The 22,020-nt window shown below is 35.0% G+C and overlaps 1 protein-coding gene across 4 annotated transcripts in view; it reads right to left on the reverse strand.

The window, feature by feature from the left end:
• The window catches only part of ZCCHC7 (zinc finger CCHC-type containing 7), a 222,629-nt gene that overhangs the window by 194,226 nt on the left and 6,383 nt on the right, over nt 1-22,020 (reverse strand). The window lies entirely within an intron of this gene.

The raw sequence follows: 22,020 nt of genomic DNA on the forward strand, positions 1-22,020 counted from the left end.
ATTGAGATCATGTCTCTAAAAAATTTCCAAGCTACAGCAACCCACAGGGAAAAACACCTGCTTACAAGCATCACTATGATTTATAAAACAAAAATACTTTCTCAAGCATTTATACAAACCATAATTAAAAAAAAAAAAACCAAAAAGGAAAATTAGATGTTGTTAGCTATTAAATATGAGGTTTGTAGTGTTTCTTCCTTCCAAAAAACTGAAAGAAGGAAATTGAGCTGAATGCATAAAAATAATTCATACCTACCTTATATCCATCCCACTACAAAAGAACTGTATTTATGTGTGATCTAATGTCTCCTGAATGTTACTTCAATATCTGATGCACAAGTAAGCTTTCCTGTTCCTGGACTGAGACAGAGCTGTTTTTGGCACACATTTATTATAAGCCCTCTTTTCTGATACAATCTGATTGGCCTGCAGAATATCTCAAAGGCAAATACCGTCACCATAAAAACAGCAATAGGTTAAAACAATGCCCTCAGAGAAGTGGAATTACAATTTAAATGAAATTTCTGATTTAATATATCCAAACAGTTAAAGATAAATGCAAAACAGTATGTGCTTCCAAACATAAACAGTAGGGCCAAATAGTTTATTGCCTCTCAACATACTTAGAACTCGGTTTACCTTTTCATACTAAACCCTACAAATTCAACATCTAAGAAAATCAACAAGAAAGTAAAATACTCTGGTGTACAGGTGTCCCAAAGCTCTTGTCTATCCCTACTCCTTTTTGCTCTATCCCCGCCCCTCTTCTCCAACCTGATTAAAAACCTAAAAAGAGCCCAACTGAGAATCCCAGGGCCACATACTGAGCATCATTGTAGTTCCAGGGATCCTCCTTTCCTCAGCAGCATTCATTTCTAAAACCTTAATGACACTCTTGTCACATTCTCCTAAAAGGGAGAAAAAAGTGCCCTTCAAGGCTGTGTTCATTATAATCAGTGACTTCTTTAAAAATGTTTTCACTGAGGTATCTTTGGGGCTTCTTTCAGACCTTGAGTCTTTTAGCAGCCTCTTAATGTTTCAGGAAATTTCTGTACATAGGAAATTACGAGAAATGCTCACAACTGCTCAGGGATTTAAAAAAAAAAACATATCAACTGCCTTTATGTGTCTCCCAATTGCTATTTCAAATCTGTCAAAGCAACTTACATGTATTCTCTATAATAAACTATTATCCTCAAAGTAACCTATATTCCATTTGAAACACTGTAGGAAAATAAAAATATAAATGAACCCAAATAATGTATTCCATATATGATGTGAGCAAATATATTACTCTAACTTCTCCCTAACAAGAACAGTCTCCCCTCAACTAAGAATAATATTTTCGAGGAACTTCCCATTCAAAAAACCTGGACAAATTTAGAAAATATATTGAGCTGAAACTCATCACTTCATTCTTAAATTGATCACTTGTTTGGCAAAATGGGGACTTTTTTTTCCTAAAAGAATTATTTTAAAAGAAAAAGTAAAATGACTTCTGAATGTAAAAGAAAATAGTCTTTGGTACTTTTTCCCCAAAACTGTCATATTCAGAACATTCAGTATAGCTATTCTTAAATTTATCAAGCTGAATTCACATAATTTAAAATCCAAATTTCTAAAGACACAATAAAATATAAAATACCTACACATTCCTCATGTGTTTCCTCCTAATTTATGAAATGAAAATCCTATCCATAGGCTCAATCCCATTTAAAGAAATTAAAATATTAATTTATTGCAAAACTATAAGCAAAAAGTAAAATTGGGACTTCATAAGTAATTAATTGGTTTATAACTACTATATTAATGTTACTATACTGGATGTTCTAAAAAAAGCTATTTTAACAGGTTTAATTCACATTCAGAATATATGTAGAAATTTAACTCTCTAATAAATTTACAGTATATTAATATTTAAATCATATCAGCTGCACCCATTCCTCAGCAATGCTACGGCTTTAAATCCTAAATGATGGTAACATATAAAAAGTTTAAAAAAATGTGAACCTCACAGTGAACATTCTGAATTGCCCTGTTGCCAGAAAAAAAAACATTAAACCCCAATTGGACCCCTGTTACAATATTTCAGGGTCATCTACTTCCTGTCATCTATGAACATGATTTAAAACAAGCTAATTTAAAATATCAGCCTAAACATTCTATACTTTTATTTCTCAAATTTAAGAAAAATATGAACTCCTCTAAGGTGAAAAAAACTTGTCTTAAATATTTAATCTTTCCTGGTTTACGCAACCGGAGTCTCTAAAACAAATGTGTTTGAATGGTAAAATGTCTTTTTAACAGGTACCAAGCTTTTGACATCAAAATAAAAATATAAAATCAAAACCTTACAAAACTCAAAACCTGCCCTTCTAAACATATACTAGGAATCTAAGGAACCCAGTCTGAGAAACACTGCTCTGTACAAAATTAAAGAGCTTGCTGCCACAAGGCAGACACTCTATCTGTCCATGTATCTCAGCAGTTCATGAAGGCAATATCTTCCCAATCCTGCACACCCGTAAACTCTTGCCACTCATCTAGTTTCTTCCATTGAAGTGTAGGACCTGTGAGAGCTACAACTGTTTCATCTTGTATGTACCAGCATACTTTGCACAGTGACCCCCTTAAACCCTTTTATTTTGGGGCTAAACAAATGGATACAAAATTGGGGGGGAGGGGTGTTGTGATTTGCTGTCTTATAATAGCTATTACATCTGCTCCGAACTATCACAGCAAAGCAGTTTACACAGTTTTTAACTCAATGCCTATGACATGCCTATGAGATTAAAACTACAGAGGCAAGTTCAGCTTTCCAGTTTCCTCCCCACTATGACTGAGTCTAAGATATGTGAAAGTCAGAAGACACAACATTATCAGCATTAATGCTCTTACAGAGCATCTCTAAGAAAGGCAAGAATTCATTCTTAAACTCCAATTAGGAACTATGTACATATGTATAATAAATATAATGTCAATAAAGTATTATCTGAGTGAGTTAGTTTTTTAAATCTAGATATTTATACAGTAAAACAGGCCTGGATGAACCAACAAAATCACCGCATGTAAATGACTCTTATGTATATGGTATCCTTCAAGCAAAGCACCAAGAAAAATAAGTAGAACTCATGAAGTACAGTAAGTTAAAATAACTGTTTGTTTAAATGCTATAAATGTTGAGTTTGAGCTAAAAATCTATTTTTAGAGAAAAACTCAATCCACAGTTATTATATACTCAAATTTTGGTGATTTTTTAAAAGAAATTAATAAAAAGCACTATGCGAGGTTATTTTTAAACTTCATTTCTTAAGTCAATTATTATTTATCTTTAAGAACTGCTTAATTTCTCCTAGATTGGTCTTATTGTTAATCCTAACATAACTGCTATGCCTTTTATAAAAGAAAAGTCATTTGCATTTCAAGAAATATAAAAGCCCAAAATGTTAAAGCTCTGGATATAAAATAAAGCCAGCCAACTGAAATAATGGATCTCTATATTCTACTTAGTCTTCAATCAACTTTCATTTACCTTATTGAGGTATTTGCTTGGAGTGTTTTTCCTCCTTCCCTTTCTATTCTTATGGAATAAATAAGAGGAAAAAACCTGTATCTCTCCACATTAGCCAAATTTAGACATTGCTGAAAAAAAAAAAAAACTGACTTGGCTGTATGTTAGGCCTCACGTAATTAGACATAAAAACAAAGCCTTAAATAAATGTAGTTTTTACAAGATGAAACTTTCTCAGCAATATTACAATGCTTATCATCCCAAGAACCCACATAATTGAAAGAAAAATTAATGGAAAAACAATTACAGTTGATTATTTATTAAATTGACACAATCACCAGCTGTTCACAATATTTTTTTGAGCGATGTCAAAGAAACAAACTAAGGAAATCACAGTCACTGACTGAATTCTGGATTTAATTCTATCACATACTTAACATTGCCTGAACTGCAAGAAAAAGTTAGTTAATATTCTCTAAACTTTTAAAAATTATATTAAATTGTATGACCATATGATACTGTCACATTTTCAACATAACATTCTTACGAGATCCTTACGTCAAATCCCAATAAGTCAAATGCAGGGGCTTTTAATTTTAAAAACCCACCCTTTTCAAAATTAGATCTTTTCCCAAAGATCTTGAGAAAATCCCAAGTGGTTAAAAACTGCATTTTTCTCTCACACACACACAAAAAAAAAGCCTACTTTCCTATCTCATGAACATCAAAATACATGAGGAAATAGCTTCTTAAATGCTTCTTGTTACTTGAAAATATAGGTACCACATAGGCTAGTTTTCAAAAAGAAGGCGGGGTAAGTAAAGTAAACAGAGACATAGCTAGACAATAATAAAGCAGGCATACCATATGGTGAAAATAAGATTTTTCACTTGGAAGATCTAAGTTCTTTTCAAATTAAAAGGGGCAGAATAAGTAAAGGGAGACACGGCTGTAAATAGTACTATAGGTATAATTACCCAAGGTCAAAAATAAGGTTTTTTACTTGGAGAGTCTTTTTCAAACTTAAATTGGGAAAACATTATATAAACTTTAAACAAATCTGTTCATCAGAAAATTGGATACACAAATAGTAAAAATGGAAGGACCACCCATTATCTATGCGTGAAGCCAATGGGGCAGGAGGATCAGGCTGAAGAAAGTGTATGACCAAATCTAAATGCTTCATAATTATTGGGTCATGAAATCCTGAATGACCAATTCTATAATAAAGTAATCTAGATGTCAAAAAAAACCCACCAAACTGGCAGAAAACAAAAGACTTAGTAGTATGATATAGTTTGATTGCAGTATACTAATCGAGGAGAAAATAATTCTTCTTAAAGAGTAAATTAAAACAGTAATTATACTTGCTTAAATATATATATATAATTTCTAATGTTTAAAAATAACTAATGTCAAATGTGAATCAGGTTACAGGCAAACTCTGTTACAGGTGAACACACATAGGTTATATACCATTCAGAAACAAGATGTAAGACCTACTGTCCTTATAATTGCCTACTGGTAAAATGACTCTTACATTTTATTTTGGAGTTACATCCTTTGCTTTCACCTGAGATTAATACCTCAAATCATTTCTTTCCAGAATCTTCCTCGGGCTTATCAATGTATTAAGTAATGAATGTTACTCAAAACATTTCATTCCAAAGAAAATTTTTTGGTTGACGTTGTAAAGCAGCCACCAATTTAATAAGTAACTTAAAAATTGTATATACTCCTATTTTCTGAATTCACAAGATTTTGCATTTTTACCTATTTAAAGATATAAGGAATCAACCTTCTGGCTCCTTTCTTTTAAATTAAGGTTTGTTTACACATGACAACTATATTCTAGAATTCTTATGCTCTGTTCTTAACAGCTCTATGTCTCTAACTCAGAAATCAGAAATTTTTAAATTTGAGTTTTTCAGTACTCTGAACAATAATCACATACACAGCAAACTGAACATCATTTTAAGAATGATGTAAAACAATCTGAATATACTTCTAAAATATATATATTTTAAAAATAGTATATTTTTTAACACCAAGGAAAAATACAATAGGGAAAAAGAACTCAACAACCTACTTAACTCATCGTCTTCCATACCAGTTTTCATTATGGTGCATTTTCAAATCAAGCTCTATACATGTGAAAAAGTCAACTGCTTATTAAAGTTCTCCATGAATTTAAAAGCATTGCTATAAACTTTTCTTCAGTCCATTCAGAACCTTAACTAATCAAACAATGAAACAAATATTACAAGATGAAAGCTGACAAAAAATCATAATGAACCTCTCAGATGAGAAACTAATTGGTACTAAGTACACAATGGCTTACATTTAATCCTGTTAATAACCACACAAAAAAAGAAATAAAAGACTCACTTTTCAGTCATCTCTCTGGACCACTGGGCTAAAATAACAGCATGACTAAATCTGACATTGACCCCGTGGCCCTGCTAAGAGTTAAAAGAATTCCTTTGAGTCTTCTGAGGCCTGTTTTCAACTGCTCCAGAAGGGGTGGGCTAATCACACGCACTTGTTGGCCTTCTTTACAGTAACAAGTCAAATTAGAAATGGTCATATACGCTGTCATATATACTAGTCCATACCTCACAACACAAACATATGAAGGAACAACAAACTAGGAACAGCTGGATGATAAAATACCACAAATGAATGAAATGTGAAAAGTGAAAATTTATCCTATTACCAAAAATAAATTTTTAAAATGAAAATGAACTTATCCAAATTTATTAAAAGATTAAAACTGAGAAAAAACACAAAAATATGAATCAAACTTCAAAGAAAAATCTTGTGTATAAATCGTTCTAGATTAATCATGACACAATTTTCAACAAGACTACAGAATTAAAATATATTTAATTACTTGATAATGTTTTGCTTATTTTTATGATTGAGTCCAGAAATAACAATGTCCAATTATCTGTCTAAAAGTATTTAATTTTCATTTAAGCCCATTCAAAACATAATTTCTCACTTCCATCAAAAGTAATTACCACTTAACACTTTCTTAACTAGTTATTGAAAATAATTATGGATATGAACTTGTTATATTTGGCAATATTTCTCTAGCATTAGTATTGCAACCTTTAAGTATTACTTGTTAACTAAAATAAAATCCCAAACCTTATTCCCAGTTCTCAAAATCAAATCACTGAAAATTTAAGCAAGTAAACCACTAGCACATTATGTATTTGCCTCAAATTCCAAAAATTAAAATATATAGCTATAGTTAATTTACATCCATATTTAAAAATAAAAGGTCAAAATTTTCAGAACACTGGAATCTAGCAGATGTCTTTACATTAGGAAACCAAATTATTACTAAACACCAGTGTATATTTTAATTACAAGTGGTCTCTACAGCAAGATATCAAAGTAATTTTTTAAACTCATAATTTTAGTTGCTCGTATTAATAAAATTAAATACTATAATCAAAGAAATATACTGAACGGAGCAGGTCACTGAGTAATTCATTTAAAGCCATTGTTTTGCCAACTTACAAAGGATTAGATTAATTTAGGATAAAAACTGGCAGTAAAATCTTAATGCTTATTGCAAACTTTGCAAAATGCATCAAAATTTACACTCAGAAAAAAAATTTTAAGCACTGTTTGTCTTGAAAGTCTGTAGTGGCAAAGATATCCCCTCCTGTCAGGTGGCCACAGTTTAGGGCAGTCCCCTTCTAGCCTTGCTTCCCCTTGTATTCTTCACCTTCTATTTTCCCTGACATTCAAAATATTTTCACAACATGCCAACAATCAACTGGATCACTGAAACATAAAGCACCAAACAATAACAGAACTGCAAAATATTTTACAAACCCCCCAATTTAAAGCTCCAACTCAGAGCACGCTTTTTCTGAACAGAAAACCATCGAAAGCTGTACAGTTTTAAACACCAAAGTTTACCCTGTCTTACCTTGACAACATTTTCTGCACTAAGAAAAATCATGAATATAAGCATTTCCATTATACTTTAATAGTTACTATCCTTGTTATCTGTGAGCTCATGTCATGTTTTAAAACTGAATAACCCACTACGGAAAAAGGAAAACAAAAAGGGAGGACAGAAAAGAAATCCTACAAAACAGGAATTTCAAATAAAGACTGGAACAGGCATCATGCAATCATGACCTTAAAAAAAAAGTTGTCTGACAAGTGTCTGAAGTTTTTTAATGGCATGAAAAACATTTTACCAGTTTCTTTCCCTAATAAATTTCAAGCTCAGCTCTCCAGTGCTCTGCCACTAAGATCGCACACAATAAAATCCATGCTATGAACCTTCAGATAACATTTCAAACACTCACAGTAAAGAGTGTTAACAGATTCCTTATTATTTTTAAAGTTGCATGCTTTTACAATCGAATCACTTTTCACATTAAAACTTATACCCTACTTTGATGTGCTCAATACTAGAAATATATTTTAGAGTTAACTGCATTTCTCAATAATTATATTTAAGCATCAAACATAATCTTGTATCTTTTCAAATACTACTTACATTAGGTAAAATAATTTTTACCAACTTACAATTTTACAAACTATACCACTATGATCAAACAGCAGAAATTCAACAGATTATTTAAATTGCCATCAACAAACAACAGCTAATTAGACTATGAATACATTTTTATTTGGGAGTCTGATTTTAAAATAAATTGTTTCTTGAGAAGTCATTGTATAGAAACCCAAATATAAAACAGAGTAACTAGAAAACATTAAAATTAAGAAAATAAATTTCATTTTTTGTTTCATTCCGATTATCTCAAATTCTGTAATTCAATACATATTCTAACAGAACTAATCCCCCCAAAAAACTCTATCAGGCACAGAAAGATTTGCCCTTATCCAATTTCCCACTGTACTTAACAAACATCTACAAACAGCGTTTTAGATCTCATTGCCATGTCGTACAAACGACTAAACAAAATACCCAAAATTATAAAGTGCCAAAATTACATTTTTCCTATCAATACTAGAAATTTTATGCCTGAAAATTAACAGTATAGTATCATTTTTCCTGGTAGATTAGCAATGTATTATAATTTAAGATTTTCATTATTTTATATTAGTCTAATTAACATAAAACTCAGTTTAATATGTTACTGTATGATTCTTCCCTCAAAGAACAGTTGCAAAGCATAAGTATCTCTGATTGCACTGACATTTTAAACCTTCAGATATTAATTTTTAAAATTCTAAGTGAATCTGGAACTAGAGGTCTCAACTTTTTCCTTGCGAAAGTAAACTATCATTCAGCATTTAAACTGCCACAGCACCTCTCCAAACTTCACATTTAGTAGGAACACAAAGCTGTTACATACTTAATTCTTTACATCTGAAAAATAAGCAGGATTTCTAAGAAGAAGCAAACTTCTAAGAACTGGTCAAAGTAAAATCACTACTTCCCCAATTAAATATATATTCATATGTTTACATGGATATATATACACTATGGGCTACGAAAATTTGATATGAGAAATTACATATCAGATTATGACTGATTTCTTATGGATATCTTTTTAACACATAATATTCCAATTCAAAATTTACAGTAGTACCACTTACTGCTAATTAGTATTCCTAACATTAACTTGGTTCAACTATAACATTTTTACTGCAACAGTAAAATGACCATGAATGGAAATTTTCAAGATTAATAATCTTCACCAATTTCATGCATAAAGTTAACATCTTTTGAGCTTCTTAATGACTCAAAAATTAAACTGCTACTGTTATTAAGAAAACAAAAACCAAAGACAAAATCAGTTATTTTCTCTCTAGTCCCCAAGGATCTAAGCACTACCCAATAATGCTTCCAAATCTCCAAAACAACACAAATAGATAGGCTAAGGAAGAAGGATCAAAACCAAGAATCAGGCTTTTTTTTAACAAACAAAAAAATCCTCTTTCCCGTTAGTAATCAACAAAAATAATAAAAAAGAAAAAGTGAAGAAGTCACCCAGAATATATGGCCATGTAAGCATGGGCACTCTTGCAGAAAACCAAGTCTGCAACCCAAAGCCATAGGAAATTTAAATTAAAGCAAACGGCCACAATAGGCAGGGAAATCTGCACAGATAAAAAGGGGCCGCTGAGGATGCAAGTATACAACTACACATCTTTCGAATTTTCAAACAAACTTCATTATTTTGTCGATTTTTAAAAATAAGAAGTAACTATATCCATAGTATAAGGCTCAAATTTTAATTCAATCAAAATATGGATTGATGTGCGCGTAAAACAAAGGTAACAAAGGATTTTCATTGCTAAATATTGTTTCAGACCCTCCACAGATCTGCTTCTATGTTTAAACAGCTTTAAAGAAAACTTCGAAAAACTAACAAAACGAAAAGACCTTTTGCTGTTGACATTAATCGAAGTGGTGGCACCTCCATTCAAACTAAACACAAGACCCCTGACCACCCTGTGACGAACTACAAGGCACTTCAAAAATCAAAGTAAAAGATGCTAATTTCCCCGTCAAACATATGTATGTATATATGTATATATAAATCCTTCCTTTTCAGTTATATTCCCTATGAATTTTAAAGATCCCCCCATGTAAAATTTAGTTTAATGAATCAGCAGTTTCAAATTTAGATGATCTGTAATATAATCATGACATTCCTTGTTATTCTGTTAGTAAAGAAAATTTCCCAAACAACATTTCAAATAGAAAAATATAAATATTTAAAAGAAACGATTTTAAGAACAAAGACAAATATTCTACAACTTAAAATTCCATGGATTTTTAACAATAATTTGCCTATTCAGAAACACTGAAATACAGTGTTTTGAACTTAATTAAGAAAGTACTTCTCTTTCTCTTTCTCTCACACACACGCACACACACACACTAAACAGCATACATCACAGCAAATTTGTATTTACTCTCATGATACACATATCCTTTTTTAAAGCAAACCTAAAGAGCTAGAGTAGAGGGTATTGAGTGAAGAACAAAATAGAGATCATCTTTCAAGTTCTTACTAGTACAATGAAAGCTTATTGATAAAGAACTTCTTAAAAGTGGAATACATTGCTAGTTCTTAATTAAACTGACAAAAGTTAATTTATGTTTACATCAGACCATTTAACAGTGAAAAAATGCTTAATACAGTGTAAGAAATAACTTTGGGATTAATGTGGCTGCACATCTTCTCTTCAAATTTAACCTCTTCCCTTAAGTATATTTACCATGTTACCTTCTATCCTAAATTCCTCACTTACCCAAGCATAATCTACTACAACAGTCTCTTTCATCAGTCCTATCCAATCTATATCCTAGATCTTTTGAGGTTCTCATTCATACAAAGACAGAAGTAGTATTCAAAGTTTTTTTCTAGAGCTGGTGCTTTTCTGCCTAGAGTAGGTAACTCACAAGACACCATCAAATTGATATACTCAAATCAAACGAATTGTCAACAAAAACATTTTCCTTTAATAAGTAGTTTTAAGCTACTTAACAGCTATTCTTTCACCTTAATGCAGCTGTAAATTAACTACAGAGGCAAGCAAAAACAAAGGGGAAAGTACAAATGCTCTTGGCTATCAGAGATTTGTCAGCTTCCCTAAAACATATTGAGAAAGATAAGAAAAGCACATATGATTCAAGATCACTTGTGAACCAATTGTTAAAACCATGAAAAAAGCTGAAATTCTAGGGTAAGAATTTGTTATAGAAGTCAATGTCATGTTTATAAGACAAGCTCCACATTACAATAATCTGTTATTATATTGTATTTACATATGGAATCCACACGATTATAAAATTTTTTATTCCTACAAATACATCTGCATCCAGAGCTAATGCCTTTAGATCACATTATCAAGTAAAGTCAAATCTACTCAATTATATTATTAAACATATTTGCCTAATTTAAAAAGAAATGTGATCTTCTACATGGTGGGTACACAATTCAATTGTTTATCTCTTCATTATTAGCATAATCAATAAAAATCTGGAAGTAAACAAACTTCCAAAAATACAAAAATGACAATACCTTCAATTTACAATAAAAGATAAAAAATGCCTTTGAGAGATAAAAAATATTTCAAGGAGAGCTAATACTTTCATTTTATCAGTAAACATTAATATTAAGTGATCAAGAGATTAATAAATTACTTTTATATTAAACACAAATTTTTAAAGAACCGGATCTCTTACTAAGGAACATCTTGATTATCTGAATAGCCTTTACTCTTTAAGAAGGAAAAAGGATTAAGTGTTATCTTTTTATATCTGGTTCATATCAAATTTATCTTTTGACCATAAAAATATATACTGTACAAATTATACTTATTTTGTAGACAAGTGATCACTATATGTAATAGAATATTTTATTTAGAAAACAACAGCTAAGAAAAAAACTACATGGAAATACACTTCATGGCAAAGGACATGTTTCAAGTTTTTCTGACAAGAATAAAAAAATGCTGCCAATCTAGATTTTGCTTCTCCATTCCAAAAAATACATAAACACACAGATAAGGTTAGTAATATTTTAGTGACAACTATAATAAGCCATTAGTTAAATAAAATTTTTTCATGGTATTTTTTTACTAAGCAGTTTTCAATGGATTTATTGTCTTAAAAAAGAAATGCAAAAATAAGAGAATTGTAACACCACCGAAGACAAAAGCTACTGTACATAAATTTAAATAAAAATCATAACTTGACTTTGGATGAACATGTACTAACTTGCTAACTTACAGCGAAATTACACAAATTAGCAATTTACAGTATCAACATTCCAAAACATTGTACAAATACAACCAAACGCTGCCCTGTCACTTCCAGGGTCTCTAGTAAGATTTTTAGGCTACTGAACAATGACCACAAAGGCAACAAACTACACTCTATTCACAAGTACTTGAAAATGAACATTTTTATTTCTTCTGTCCCTTTGACAACTTCACAATGCAAGAGTAACACACCATGAGTCATTATGATAATTAAACAGCCATCTTTTTATTAAGTATAAGGTAATATGCTACAACTTGAGACACAGTTCAAAAACAGCCTTAAGAACTGAAATAATACAAGCTCGCAAGAGCTAAAAACATTAGGAAGTTTCCAATGCTCTTGATTATTTGCACTTTGGCATGTGGCTATTTTCTTTTAAGATTTATTTATTTGTATTGGAATAAAATATTTACACGGAGGAGCTAGAGAGAGGAAGATCTTCTGTCCACTGGTTCACTCCCCAAATGGCCCCAACAGTCAGAGATGAGCCAATCCAACGCCAGAAAACAGGCGCTTCTTCCAGATCTCCCACATGGGTGCAGGGTCGCAAGGCTTGAGCCATCCTCCTTTGCTTTCCCAGACCACAAGCAGCAGGCTGGATGGGAAGTGGAGCAGCCAGGAACGGCTAGAACACGAACTGGCACCTAAATGGGATCCTGAGCATGCAAGGTAAGGATTTAGTCACTAACCCATCACTATTTTTCAATCATCAGGAAAAACTAAGTTACACATTGATGAGAATGTATGAAACAGAAACCTACTTTTTTTTTTTTAAAGAAATCTACTCTTAAGACCTATCAGGCTAGGAGAAATCTCAAGCAGCAATACTTAACTGAAATTAAGCCAATGAACACAAAAAGTGAGGGAAAATACCTTCCAAACAATTTGAGGAGATATGGGAAGCAAAGTTTATTATTGTTTCCATGCTATCAAAATCTGTTCCTTTCCTGTGATAAAAGATTTCATAAAAGAATATAAGCTTGATGAGCCCAAGCTGTGTTCTACAGCAAGCTCTACTTTGAACAGTCCTGGTTAAAACATACTTTCAGTAATTCTTTCATTAACTGGTCAGTGAGAGAACTTGGTGTCTTCAATACAATTGCAACTAGTTCATGCCCAAAAGACCACAACACCTGGGGCAGAGCTGGGAGACAACCAATCTTACCCCCAAAAGAAGGAACAGAAAGCCCAGCTCAGTAGCCTAATGACTAAAGTCCTCACCTTACACGAGCTGGGATCCCATATGGCGCTCATTCATGTCCCAGCAGCCCAACTTCCCATCAAGCTCTCTGCTTGTAGCCTGCAAAAACAGTCAAGGATGCCCCAAAGGCTTGGGTCCCTGCACCCACGTGGGAGACCTGGAAGAAGCTCCTGGCTTCGTTTCGGCTCAGTTTCAGCTGTTGAGGCCACCTGTGGGGTGATACAGCAGATCCAGTATCTTTGTCCTTGTCTCTCCTTCTCTCTGTATATCTGACTTTCCAATAAAAATAAATAAATCTTTAAAAAGAAAAAAAAAGGAAAAAAAAGTGACATAAATGTATAAGCACACCATTAAAACTGAAGAGGGGGGAAGGGAGCAGTGGCCTAGCAGCTCAAAACCTTGCCTTGAACGCACCGGGATCCCATATGGGCACCAATTCTCATCCTGCCAGTTCCACTTCCCATCCAACTCCCTGCTTGTGGCCTGGGAAAGCAGTCAAGAACAACCCAAAGCCTTTGAACCCTGCACCCACGTGGGAGAACCAGAAGAGCTCTTAGCTCCTGACTTCAGATCAGTGCAGCTCTGGTCATTGTGGTCACTTCGGGAGCAAATCATCAGATGGAAGATCTTCCTCTCTGTCCCTTCTCCTCTCTATATATATATCTGACTTTGCAATAAAATAAATCTTCCAAAAAAAGATAAAACTAAAGAGGGAGAGCCTGAAGTTTCTACAGAGCAGCAAGTATGCTGCATTCATTACCATAAACTTTCTAACAGTACATTCAAAAAATATATATATATATATATATAACACAATCTTTCACAGGCTCACGTATTATTTCAAATTTACCATTATCCTTTTCTCAAAAGATGTTTTCAACCACATTCATCACCAGGACTCTGACAGATTTAACTCTCATGGTAAAGAAGAGATTTCCATGTATTATTTCACTTACTTTATCTTTTTTTTTTTAAGATTTACTCATTTTATTACAAAGTCAGATATACACAGAGGAGGAGAGACAGAGAGGAAGATCTCCCATCCGATGATTCACTCCCCAAGTGAGCCGCAACGGCTGGTGCTGTGCTGATCCAATGCCGGGAACCAGGAACCTCTTCCAGGTCTCCCACGCGGGTGCAGGGTCCCAATGCATTGGGCCATCCTCGACTGCCTTCCCAGGCCACAAGCAGGGAGCTGGATGGGAAGTGGGGCTGCCGGGATTAGAACCGGCGCCCATATGGGATCCCGGGGCATTCAAAGCGACGACTTAAGCCGCTAGGCCACGCTGCCGGACCTACTTTTTCTTTTTAATACAACACTAAGTCACTTTAGGTTAAACTATGTCTTTTACCACTTCAAATCTTCAATATTATTGAGTCTATACAGAATAGATGTTCAATACATGTTTGAAGATTTAGCAATTGATTGGAAAAATAGCAACACACGTCAAATTTCTCCAAATACTGTAAGAATGTTCATAAGCATGGAAAAGATTTGCCATCAAATGGCTTATAATTTTTTCTCATATCAAATTAATGTTTCAAATACACCATAATCTGAGGAGCTGTCAACAGGAGAGGGATATATACAAAAGAGCTGTCAAGGCTGTTTAGCAATCCAGCATTTCAAAAGTACAACACAATCTCCACACAGTCCACTAACATGAAAAAAACCTCTAAAGAGTATTACCTAAGCCAGATCTACTTATTAAGAGGGTAATGATTAATGACTAAGACACTTAAATACTGAATAGGCATCAGTACTGAATATGAATATACTGCTTATTAGTTTAAAAGAAACAAGTATAACAGATAAAGGAATCAAAACAGAGGATATGCCCTAACAAGTAATAAGAATTCAAGCAAGTTAATCCAAAGAATTTCAGACATTTTACAATTGTCCTAAACAACAAAATAAAAACAAAAATCCTAAAAGCAGAGTAAAAATAAGTGGCATTATACACAGGCACACACAAATGTCTGGAGCTACTTACATTTGTGCCAACATCTTAATGTTGCAGAAAGTGGTACACATTTATACACACAAACTTTGAAGGAATCCCTAACTGCAAGAATGAATCAGTTTCTTTTGAAAAAATACAAATATGAAAACAGATATAGACAATTCAGGGTAAAAAAAAAAAAGGCTATTCTAGAAAACTGCAAGCCTATATGAACTGCAACAACCTTAACACACTAGGAGAAAGAACTGTATGAAATAATGAAGGATCCACCTTCAAATCAAACACAGAAACATCCATTATGACAGGTCACTGCAAAAAAAAAAAAAAAAAAAAAAACCACCACAGTCAGGAGCCAGCACAGTGGTACAGGAGGGTAAGCTGCCACTTGTGACGAGCAGCATGCCAAATGGGTGACAGGTTCCTGTCCTGACTGCTCCACGTCCGATTCAGCTCCCTGATAACATGTCTGGGAAAGCAGCAAATGCTTGCGTCCCTGCATTCCCCTGGAAAACCCAGATGAAATTCCTGGCTCCTGGCTTTCTAGGTGAGGCCACTGCAGCCATAATGTGAGTAAACCAGAAGATGAAAGGCATCTCTATCTCTCTTTCTCTCTTAAATTGTCTTTCTCTCACTTCCTTTCCCTCTCCTCCCTCACTTTTCATATCAATAAATGCAACCTAAAAAAAAAAAAATATTGCAGTTAACTAGAACCATCATACATGACTGATGGGAATGTAAAATGGAATAGCCACTGGGGGAAATAGCTTGGAGGCTCCTCAAAAAATTAAACAAAATTACTAGTAAATTCATTACAAGTATACACCTGAAAGAACCAAAATGGGTATTTAAAGACTTGTGCACAACATGGAGGATATGGCAGTACATTAAAGCCTGCAGAGGACACCCGGTACCAGGACAGAGGACAGTACAAATTGATTAACTACCCCAGCCAAGCATTGGCAGTGAAAATCTGGGCAAACAGAGACTCTAAAGTCGACTATGTCAGCCAGTGGATTCTGAAGAGATTTCATCGTGCTTGGAAAGGCGAGACTGGCAGCAATTCAGAACTGCTGAACTATCGAAATCACTTGAGCAGGACCCTCTGGGCACGCCCACACTGGGGACCCTAGGATGGCTGAGAGACTGAGTGTGGCTTCTCACTTTATCTCGCCCCTTCCCCCAGATACAGGAAGGAAAAAAGAGATTGTTTTTTCCCACAATGATCTTCTCTACTTTCCTGTAGCCCCTGACTGTTTGTGCCCTAATCAACTATGTAAAGATCATCAAAATAAATAATAATAATAGTTATTAAAGACTTGTACACAAATATAGCAACGCTATTCACAACAGCCAAAAAGTGGACAAAACCCAAATATCTACAGATGAATGCATAAGCAAAATGTGGTGTATTGATCAGCACAATATTATTCCAAAAAAATAATTGAGTATTAACATATGCTATAATGTACATAACTTCCAAAACATTATGTTAGGTCAAAGAAGCCAGACATAAAAGATCACTCAGTGATTCTCCTTACAAGAAACATCCAAAATAGAAAAATACATGACAAAAATCAGAACAGTAGTTGTTAACGGCCTGGAGAAAAAAAGAAACTATAATGATTTTTCCAAAGGAAAGAGATCTTTAGATGAATACAAATGCTTTGAAACAACACAGAGATTAGTTTACAATACTGCGAATGTATTACATGTTACCAAGTAGAGCACGTTAAAATACTCAATTTTATGTTAACCTGAATCTCACCTAAATACAAATACCCTCTCAAAAAATGTAGTTCAACTAGAAACAAACTTCCTTTTGTATGTGTAACATAAAATACTAAAACCTACTTTCACAGAAATATATACTCTTTATTATCTACTTTATTTTAATCCTGCAAACATAACAGACTAAGTCTCCCACTCCCTTTCTTCCAGACTCCTAATTTCCACATGACTTAGCTGTCCCTCACTCCATCCTCCCTACCTCTCTATCAAACTTCATTTTGGGGGGCTGGCATTGCGGTCAATCAGGTTAAGCCTCTGCCTGCAATGCCAGAATTCCATGTGAGCAGCAGTTCCAGAACCATGCTCTATTTCCAATTTAGCTCCCTAAGAATGTGCCTGAGAAGCAGCAGAATATAGCCCCAAGTGCTTGGGGTCCCTTCTACCCACGTGAGAGATGCTGAAAACGCTCTGGGCTCCTTCCTGACTTTGGCCTGGCCCAGCTCTGGCTCTTGATCCCTCTTGAGAAGTGAACCAGCAGATGAAAAATCTGTCCTTCTGCCTTGCCTCCTCTGTCTGTACCTCTGCCTTTCACATAAATAAATAAAATTAATATTTTTAGAAAATTTCATTTCGCCATGAGAAATCCCAATTCTATTAGGAGTGAGCTCCCAGTTAACCTGCTCTTCTGTGTGGCTCCAGGTTTATTTCTTTGAAGTCACAATTAACTCCTTCCTACACCTGTCTCATCCAACAGATTTCAAGGTTATGTTCATATTCCCACGTGAACTTGTACTTCTCACATCTAGTTCCTCCCAGCTTACTTAAAAAAAACTAACCTATCCATCTTACCTTGAAAATTGCTAATTCTACAATCCAATCTCCAAAGTCACCAAACATTTTTCAAAATAAAAATGTGAACATGTTACTCACCAACTTAAAATCCTTCAAAAGGTTCAGCATTCACGGGATAATTCTTTAAGATGGACACAGAAAGGTCTTTAATAAACGAGGACATAGTGTCCTCACTTCACTTATAAACACCCTCACTGCAGCATCACATTATCAATCAGACTGAGAAAACTACATTCATGAACTCACTGTGTGCTTTTCATGCTGTTGTGCTTGACATAAACTATGTCCTTCGCCTAAATCCTCAGATTCCAAAGTCAACCTCTCATCTCCCTACCACACATCCTTTACAACTCAGCTATAGAGCCCAGCACAGTAGCCTAGTGGCTGCAGCCCTCATCTGACAATCACTGGGATCCCATACAAGCACCAGTTGGTGTCCAGGGTGCTCCACTTTCCATCTAATTCCCTACTGTGCCCTGGAAAAGCAATGGAGGATAGTCTTTTCGGCTCAACTCTGGCCACTGCACACTTGGACTGTGAACCAGTGGATGGAAGATCTGTCTGTCTCTCCTCTCTATAAATTTTTCCAATAAGAATAAATAAATCTTTTTTAAAAAACATAGCTAAAGCATCCTGGCCCACCAAGTGCTCTCCAAATCTTCAATTTTAAGTATCTTTCCATGCTTTTACTTAGGTTCCCCACACTACATGGCTAACACTGCTTTTCCTTCCATGATCCAAAACATACACAGTAAAATGTTAGCATATGAAACTCCTTTACATCTCACCGCTCTCAGTAAAATCCGTCTTTTGCCAACAATGCCATGTACTAGTAACCTCTCTCATGAAACATTATCCTTTGCAACTGGCTCCCAGCTCTTCAAGAGAAAAGAGAATGGCCATACCCCAAACACACCACCAAACATGTCCATCATCCACCATCATTCTTATTCCTCTAGAAGTCCAGTTAAATCAGCCTCTCCACTTTTTCATCATCATAGTTTTTCACAGTCACAACACAGTTCCAACTTCCTCACTGAACACCTAGATCATGTTTTTACCAACCTATGTATTTTTGCTATTCCCAGCATTTCAACAGATATCTAAACCAACAGTAAGAGTTGGCTTCAAAGAAAAAATAATAAGCTTTCTTTTCAGCAAGTTCACTATGAAATAGTTCATATACTTGAGAAAACATTCAAAAAGATAACACAGGGAACCTGAATTTAAGAAAATAGCTAGTGAACCAATCCCAAAAGGTTAAATACCACATGTTTGCCTTAATCTGAGATGAAAAGATGACAACTTGGAAGATAGTACCTGTATATTGTAATATTAGTGCAATCTCTAACAACCTGTATCCAATACAATAAGATAATGCGATATAATCTATAAACCAACAATTAATGTCAGAATACTTAAGATCTACATTGAAAATCTGTAAAACCTACTATACCCTCAATACGCTATGTTAACCTGTAATGTGGAGGGAGTGCAGAGAAATCTTTCAGGACCATAAAAAGAGTGAGAAAAAAGTACAATATAGCCTATCAAGATCAAATCTGGTAATTCATAGACAGCAGACTCAAAGCAGCACTAAACAACAATAAAACTACTAAAAAAAAAAAAAAAAAAAAAAAGCTAGGTCCCAGCACAATAGCCTAGAGGTCAAATCCTCACCTTACATGCACCAGGATCCCATATGGGTGCCAGTTTGTGTCCTAGGTGCCCCATTTTCCATCCAGCTCCCTGCTTGTGACCTGGGACAGCAGTAGAAGACAGCACAAATCCTTGGGATCCTGCACCCACATGGAAGACCCAGAAGAAGCTCCTGCCTCCTGATTTCAGGTTGCCTCAGCTCTATCAGGTCTCACGGAGAGTGAACCAGCAAATGCAAGATTTTTCTTTCTCTCCATCTCTCTGTCTGGCTCCCCCCACAAAAAAAAAGCTAAAAAAAGAGATGCTAATTTGATCATCATATATATAGACTCAGTTAATGAAATAATACATGATCTCAGGGGAAGGCATTTAGAAAAAGAAGAGGTTAATTACTTATTTTAACCTGCTACTACATTACAGCTCACCTTGAATAACTTGGTTTCTCTCATTTTGCTCCAAGCTAACAAGTATTACTGAAAAAATGTATGGAATCTTTCAACGTAAGTTCATTACAAGTTCATCCTATTTTAATTTTTCACTGACTACTATTTTTTTTTAATATTTATTTATTTTTATTGAAAGGCAGAGTTACAAAGAGGAGGAGAGACAGAGAGGAAGATCTTCCCTTCGATGGTTCACTCCCCAAGTGACCGCAACAGCTGGAGCTGAGCCAATCCGAAGCCAGGAGCCAGGAGGTCTTCTGGGTCTCCCAAGCGGGTACAAGGTCCCAAGGCCTTGGGCCATCCTCAACTGCTTTCCCAGGCCACAAGCAGGGCGCTGGATGAGAAGCTGGGCCGCCGGGATTAGAACCGGCGACCATATGGGATCCTGGACATGCAAGGCGAGGATGTTAACCACTACACTATCATGCAGGGCCCCCCCCTTTTTTTTAAAATGTTTTCCAACCTGTGAGCTTCAGACTCCTGAGAGGAAGAAGAATTAGTTATTACCATGGACACCCAGTAGCATACATTACAGAAAATTTCTCTCACATACATGTATTACCGTGTTTCAAATGTGCTGTCAATGTTTTAGTTACAACAGAAAGTCACATAGTAGAGTACTGAGCAGTCATTTTAAATTGATATACATTTTCTCAATTAACAAATACCAAAAAAAGTAACTATGATCTTATGTGGCAATTTCACAAAGTATTGGGTTGTTTTTTAAAAAACTACTTATTTATTTGAGAGCCAGAGAGACGACAGCAAGAGAAAATTTCCATCCACTGGTTCACTTCCCAAATGTCATTTCCCAGAGCCAGAGCCATGTGGGTGGCAGGAAACCAATTACTAGAGCCAACACCTCTGCCTGCCAAGGTCTGCATCAGCAAGTAGCTGGAGCCAGGAGCCACAGTGAGGGCTAAAACTCAGGCACATCGATGTGGGACACAGGCACCTGAAACGTCTACTCTCAAAAATTATTCTAAACTTAAGGAGGTTGTCACCATGAAAGTATCAGGAGCCACCGCAGGCATTCATCAGCTACACCACTGCTCTGGAACTATGACAAAATATGCTGAACCATAAATTCAAAATAACATCATCACGGCCAGGGGCAGTGGTGTATGTGTACATATATATATTTATAAATATGTTAGTTGTTACAGTTTCTTCCCTTCTACCATATCAGAGCTTCCCTATTCAGACAAAAACTGATTCTGCTCTTTGCCCTAAATACTACTGCTCTGTTTTCTTTCTTTTGCTGTCACATAACTCAGAATCATTCAACTACAGCCTGAACTAGCACAAGGTTTTACCAGAACAGGTACACTCCTTTTCTTTTGCTGCTTTCCTACAAAGGCAGAGTTGAATAGTTAAGAGATCCTATGGTCCTGAAAGCATAACATGCTTCTTACCTGGCTCCTTTAAGAAACAGTTCACCTGAGCAGGGTGTGTCCTTGCGGTTAAGATGCCCACATCTCTCATCAGGGTGCCTGGGTTCAATTACAGACTTTGCATCCAGACTCCAGTCAACAGATAGCTGGAAGCAGCAGTGATGGCTCAAGTAACTGGCTTCCTGTCTCTGGCATCGGATACTTGGCTAATATTCAGGCTCTTGGCTTCAGCCCAGCCTTGCCCAAGCCACCACATTTGGAGTAAGCCAGTGGATGGGCATGTTCTCTCTCCCTGCCTCTCAAATAAATTTAAAAAGAGGAAAAAAAGTTGGTCTCTGGGGATCCAGGCATGATCTACAATTTATAATCAGTATCACTATTTCCTGAGGACAGCGGGGTACTGCTGAAGGTTGTGGAATAGCAGTAAAGTAACATGAATAAAAATGCATTTCAAGGCTACTAATTTAACAACAGTGTGCAGGGCAGAGA

Source organism: Ochotona princeps, chromosome 14 (genome assembly GCF_030435755.1).
Source record: "Ochotona princeps isolate mOchPri1 chromosome 14, mOchPri1.hap1, whole genome shotgun sequence".
Lineage (NCBI taxonomy): Eukaryota > Metazoa > Chordata > Mammalia > Lagomorpha > Ochotonidae > Ochotona > Ochotona princeps.